Source organism: Epinephelus fuscoguttatus, linkage group LG17, assembly GCF_011397635.1.
Source record: "Epinephelus fuscoguttatus linkage group LG17, E.fuscoguttatus.final_Chr_v1".
Taxonomy (NCBI): domain Eukaryota; kingdom Metazoa; phylum Chordata; class Actinopteri; order Perciformes; family Serranidae; genus Epinephelus; species Epinephelus fuscoguttatus.
The window spans coordinates 35,494,793-35,500,792 of record NC_064768.1 but is presented as its reverse complement, the minus strand read 5'-3'; positions in this window follow the sequence as shown (position 1 = coordinate 35,500,792).

Sequence of the window (6,000 nt, the reverse complement as noted above, 5' to 3'; positions counted from 1 at the left end):
GCATTTTGTGCCTTTTTAGAGCCGTTTCCACACAGTGAAAAAAACTGAGGTAGAAATAATCATTTGGCTTTTTTTGTTTTGTTTCATGTTGTTCCTGCGATGTGTCACTGTTGTCCAATCATACTAAAGAAATGAATGAAAATTTTCTTTGGCCTTGGGATTTCTTTTCCAAGCACATGGGACTTTCCTGGGGCGAATTCCCCAGCACTCCACCATGTCGTTCAGGGCGTCTACACGCGTCTACATTCTTAGGGAAAAACCCCAGACTCAAGGCAGCAAAGCACCAGGGGAGCTGAAGGCAGGGGAGGATGAAGAGCTGAAAGGCCTGCTGGGATTGCCTGAAGAGCCAGATAGACGTCTTTGTTTGGTGCTGTTGGTTCTCAGCGGGGCGTTAAAAAAAGTCTGGATCGAAAGAAAGCCAAAGCTCCTGAATGTGAGCAGCTTCAAACTGCCGACACATTTGCAAAAGAAACACTGCATTTCTTGGGATCTGACAAAGCTGCAGATTGACAGCTGCAGAGGCATTAATAATGTATAGCTTGTGCTGGTTTTCATTTTAGACAAAAGGAGGTAGCCCCAGAAAGCAAAATCTAAAGTCCAACAAGTAAGAATAAACTGTTTGGTTTCACAAAATGTGATTCCTGGCTGAATATTTTTTTATGCCTGTCTGGCTCATGTATTCTTCCAAAACATTTGTATTAAGACTGTCTCTTGTTTTGAGACACCCAGAGGCCCAGGAGGAGGAGGAGCTCCCGTGTGTCCTTCAGTGAAGAAGAGAGAAGTCATCAGTCCAGGTAAAGACACAAAAATATACACTCAGAGTAGAATTCACAAAGAATGGGCCGCTGGTGCTGATAGCACCATGAAGTGAGTATCACTTAAAATCATTATCTGCCTTCTCTCACGGATCGATTCGGAAACAATATCGCACTAATGATGTTACAGTGCAGACACGCCCATAACGTTTTGCAGCCCAGTGCAATTTGTCCTTTTCTATGTGACAAAGTACAAATGTTTTCTGTGCGCCACGAACAGTAAAATCAAAAAGTACTAATCTCCTTGCTCACGAGCACACCTGACATGACAATGCCTTCCTCTGGCTACAATCAACCGCTGCCAGGGTGTGAAACACTTAATAATGTGCTTCAGTTACAACCAACTCTCTGAAGATGCTAATAATTTCACTGAAACTGCATGTGCCTATTAGCGCTGATCTTTTTGAATTGGACTATTTTTTTGCAGTGCGTGTAATTTGCATAGAAAGGGGCCAGTTCTGCGTGCATGCAATGTGTGCATATTACCTGATTAAAACACGTGCAAATAGCACAGGAGCACTGAGACACTGTTTGCTTGGCAGTGCATTTATGGCTGCATTTGAGCCTTTGTAGAATCACAGCAGTTCTTCTTGTCTTATTTGCGCAGGTTTAGTGGCTCCTGAAGCTCCGCAGTCCTTTTGTAAATTTATTTGAGTGTGCTAGTCCTTCCACAGAAAGGGGTTTGAATAGGCATATTTTCTCAAACATAGGCGATATTTTTTCTGTTACAAAGGATATAGACCTCTCCAGTACTGATTTCAGTGATTGCACTTCTACTACAGGTGTCAGAAAACTCGGCATTTATGTGTGTGCATTGTACAAAGAAATGATTTAAATTTACAGGTACAAATAAAATGCACATATTTTTTAGATGAGCTCACGCTGGGCTCGTCGTACACACAGCTGGGACCTGACTGTCTTTATAAATCCTTCACATTCTGATGCTGCATTCAGGTAGAACTTGTCCACGCACTTTATGTTGTCCAGTCAGGCTCTTGATCTTTTTTGATCTTGTCATGGATTGAGAGAAGTTTTAAATACCTTACTGTAGGTCCCACCTTGGAAATTCTGAATTATCAGCAAATTACTCCAAAATTTGCACTTGCAAAATTATATCTGTGCAAAGAAACACACCTCACTAAAAGATAGGTGTGGCCCTGCACCAGCACCTCACACTGCAGAGCTGCTGAAAGAACCACACCAAAAGTGGTTCTTCCACTATAATCCATTATAAAATAATGGATGTAGCTACTGTAACGTCAACCATTGGTTTGTGGATGAGAGGCTGGAGCTGTGGAGGAGTGAGGGGTGGACCTCAATGGACATCTAGAGTGGTCATCTACCAGTCGGAAGGTCGGTGGTTGGAGTCCTGGCCCCTGCCGTCTACAGGTCTTATTTCAACAATCTATAACGCATAGTCACAAGTGCATGGCGCAAGTGCATATAGGGCATTTCCAACTCCACTTCTGTGAGTTAAACAGTGTGTATTTCAGGCACAACATGAGCACAAGGGGTTTTATTTAGTCCCTTAAATAATCATGAGTTTGCTTTGGCTGTAACATGAATTCAACCAGTCGGGGTATCATCCCCCATTCCCTTTAAAACCCAGGTGCACCTGTACCTGTTCCCTGTTATTTACATTGTGGATTCAGCAAATTGGAGAAGTTCTCTGTTGAGAGTAAAGGTACAGTCATGCATGAGCGATGGCAGGCGAGTGACTATTCATGCTGAATGTGTGCAGTGCCTGACGAAACAGACGTGGAAACCTAGCTCGCTAGCAAATATTAGCTAGCTTGCTAATAAATATAGCAAATTCTGATGTTTTTGGTACCGTTTCCACTGTCTCACTTTCCACGCCTGTCTCCCAACTAACTGCCAGCCCTGCCACATGTCTCATGTTGAGCGGATTGTATTTTTCATGTTCAGTATCACACAATATCGGCTGGTTAAACACGGCAACAGTTAATGTCCCCTCTACAGATGCTCCTTTTCCATTAGAAGCTGCTGTTTGGCCGGTCAAAGTTCATCAAAGTTGAACTCCACGCAATGCAACGATGTGGATTTGCTTATTTTATTTGCCCCTCTGCTTGCACTAATTTCACTCATGGGTGACCGTGTCAGAGAAGTGATGTCACTGCAGCAAATATTGAGGGATGTTTAGGCAGCAAAACTATAGGTCTAAACTTGAGAGAGGAAACAGAATTAAACTTTTAGCTTCTGAATAAATCGACGAAGTTACGCTGCTCGTCGTGACTAAATGCACACGTGTCTTCTCTGCCCTCTGCTATGTTCACATTTTAGACAATGTATCTCATTGTTCCTTATCCCTGTGTCCCCGTGTGTGTGACAAACAGAGTGTAAATGCACTGTGCATCTGAATAATGCACCCTTTGGACAGCAGGAAAATACTGTACCATTCTGACTTTAGCAGAGGTCTTTGCTGGTCAGTGGAGCATTTACTTTCCGCTGCCTCAAAATAGCAATTCAACAACAATGTGCCTGACCACCTAATTGTGAGACCAACATGCCCGTGGGCACACAGATGGGAGCAAGTACATTTGCTACTTACACAAAACAGGCGCCGGTTGTGAAAATAACATCTGCATAAGTCTGAAACTAGTAATTACAGTTAGAGGATAGGGCCCTACATGTTTACTGTCCAAGATACTGAACCTAAAGTGCTCCCGATGGCTGTGCTACTGGTGTGTGAGTGTGTGTAAATGTGTGTGTTTTTTTTTAAAGATATTTTTTGGGGCATTTTGCCTTTAATCGATAGGACAGTAAAACATGTTTGGGGGGGGGGCTGCTCTATCCACTAAGCCACCGACGCCCCGTAAATGTTTATCTGATGACCAGGTGGCACCTTGTACGGTAGCCTCGACCACCGATGTGTGAATGTGTAATTGTCTTTGTGATGTAAGGCGCTTCAAAATGCAGTCCATTAACCATTTATTACACATAGTCATATCTATCCTACAGAAAATGTGCAGCTCTAATATTTACTTTCAACAATACAGAACTGGACCTACATTTAAATAACAGCTCTGGTGATACTTTCAAAGACGGACTCAAATACTCTTCGATGTGACCTTGATAATTTAATAACCGAGCAAAGGAGTAAAATAAATAGCTAAATAATTATTCACCCTGACATTTGTGGATTTCCAGTGCGACACACTGTACCAGCTGCCATAGATCAGCTTTAACTGGTGTGGCACAAGTTTAGTCTTAAAAATCACGTTCCTTTCTGTCTTATATAGACTTTTCCTTGACCAGCATTTGGGTGAATTCTTCTTTGTGTGAATAATATTTGGTCAGTAGCTGAGTTACTCATAAAAATAGGAAGAAAATGTCACAAGCCAGGAAAGGAGTAGTAGACATACCTGTAATAGACTGCGACAAGGCTATGAACTGTGGGTGAAGATTGACTTCAAAGGAACTCAATAAAGAGAGCGGTATTTGTGACAGTAAAATCAATGTTATTTTTTTTTCTCCTCCCTTTTTCTATTTTTACACCAGAATGTGGCTTTTTCTAAGCAAGTGCCATTGTCAGATATTTATGAAACACTTAGAGTGAGAGGGCTGTAATTGATATGACTGTTATTAGAATTCAACTATGCTTGATATTTGTATAATAAACTATAATCCATACCTCTCACTTGGCTGTGTGTGAAATGATGTGGAAGAGGATTAGCGGGTCCCTGGAGAAATCTCCCACTGAGCTTACTTTACTTTCATGTATTCACTTTTGTCTGCATGCTGCTAACGGTCCTATCTATGGCAAGAAAAAAAAAAACACAGCCCTTGAGAGTGCTAATTAAGTGATTTTTTTTAGCAAACTGATTTTGATAGCATGTCTCTAGCACATGCTAAATGTGTCATTTTCTCCCCATGTTGATGAGAATATTCTCTGAAGATTCTGAGCACCTATCTGTTCTCTGTTTTTGAATCCTGTCCTGATTGGTGACAGGTATTGCGTTTGAAATGGCTCGGCTTCTCCGTCTCTTATTGCTTTATTTTTTCCACATTACTGCTGCACTGTGCTCTCTTAACAGCCATTAATAATTGTCCCCCACCACATAATGAAGTGTCTCTGCGCCTGACAATACGCTGCCTGCTGCTAAACAAGGCTCCAGACACCCTTCAGCAGAGAGGCGTGCAAGCTTAGAATTATGTTGTTTTTCCACCAGAGGGCAACATGTGTACTGTAATGCACAAACACCCCTATGTCTCTCCCTCGCTCCACACTCCTCTAGATGTAAATCACATTCTTTCTTTCCACTCTTTTTTTTGCAATGCCATGCCGTTGACAGTCAGTTATGAATATAGGAATGGCATTTATTTTAATGGGAAACCCTCTCAACAGTCAGACTGTGTGAGACAATGAGGCGAAATAGGAAACTAAAGCTTTGTTCCACTCCATAATATGAGCCATGCAATAAACTATGCACATTCTGTCCTCTACTAGAAGCCGTAATCTGTATTTTGCATGCATTAAATAAAACACAAGAATCCACTATGGCTGTGGATAAAGCATACATTACATATCTTCCACCTTTAGGGGTCTCTCAAGCTCTGTGCAGGCCCTGCTGTCTAGCCAGTACAGATAAATGGCACCTCGTTAATCAAATCTGCATGAGTGCGCTCAGGTTGCCATGGCAATAATTATCAGAGCTGCCTAATTAACTTTCTCAATTGCTTAATGATATACGACCCTCTGAACTCACTCATTTTTTTTCTCTCTAATCCAAGTTGTTGTGTTTTTATTCCTCTATTTTCACTCCCTAGTGTTAGCCCGTGACCGCCAAGATAATAGAAATTATAGAGAAATTAAATTCAGCACCACATCATTTCCTCTCGGCCCACCCCGAGCTGAGACGAGCAGGGGGGTGTCAAACTTCACATGCAGCACGAGAGCTCACTACTGAATGCCGACGCATGTAGCCGACGTGTGTCTGGCCTGTACAGTGTGTGACTCGCATACTTTGTCTTCGGCGGTGACCTCGTGTGACAGCTGACTGAAGGTTGGGAGCAGCGGTCCTGTCGGCCCTGATCAGCCAGGCGAAACTCTTGAGATACAGCGAGACAGGGGGAATCGTACCTGGTGACACCCACCCTGCCATCCCCTGTCACAGCCGGCCTCCCGTACTGTCTACTGCCTTTCTTTACAGCCTCCTGTCAGCCC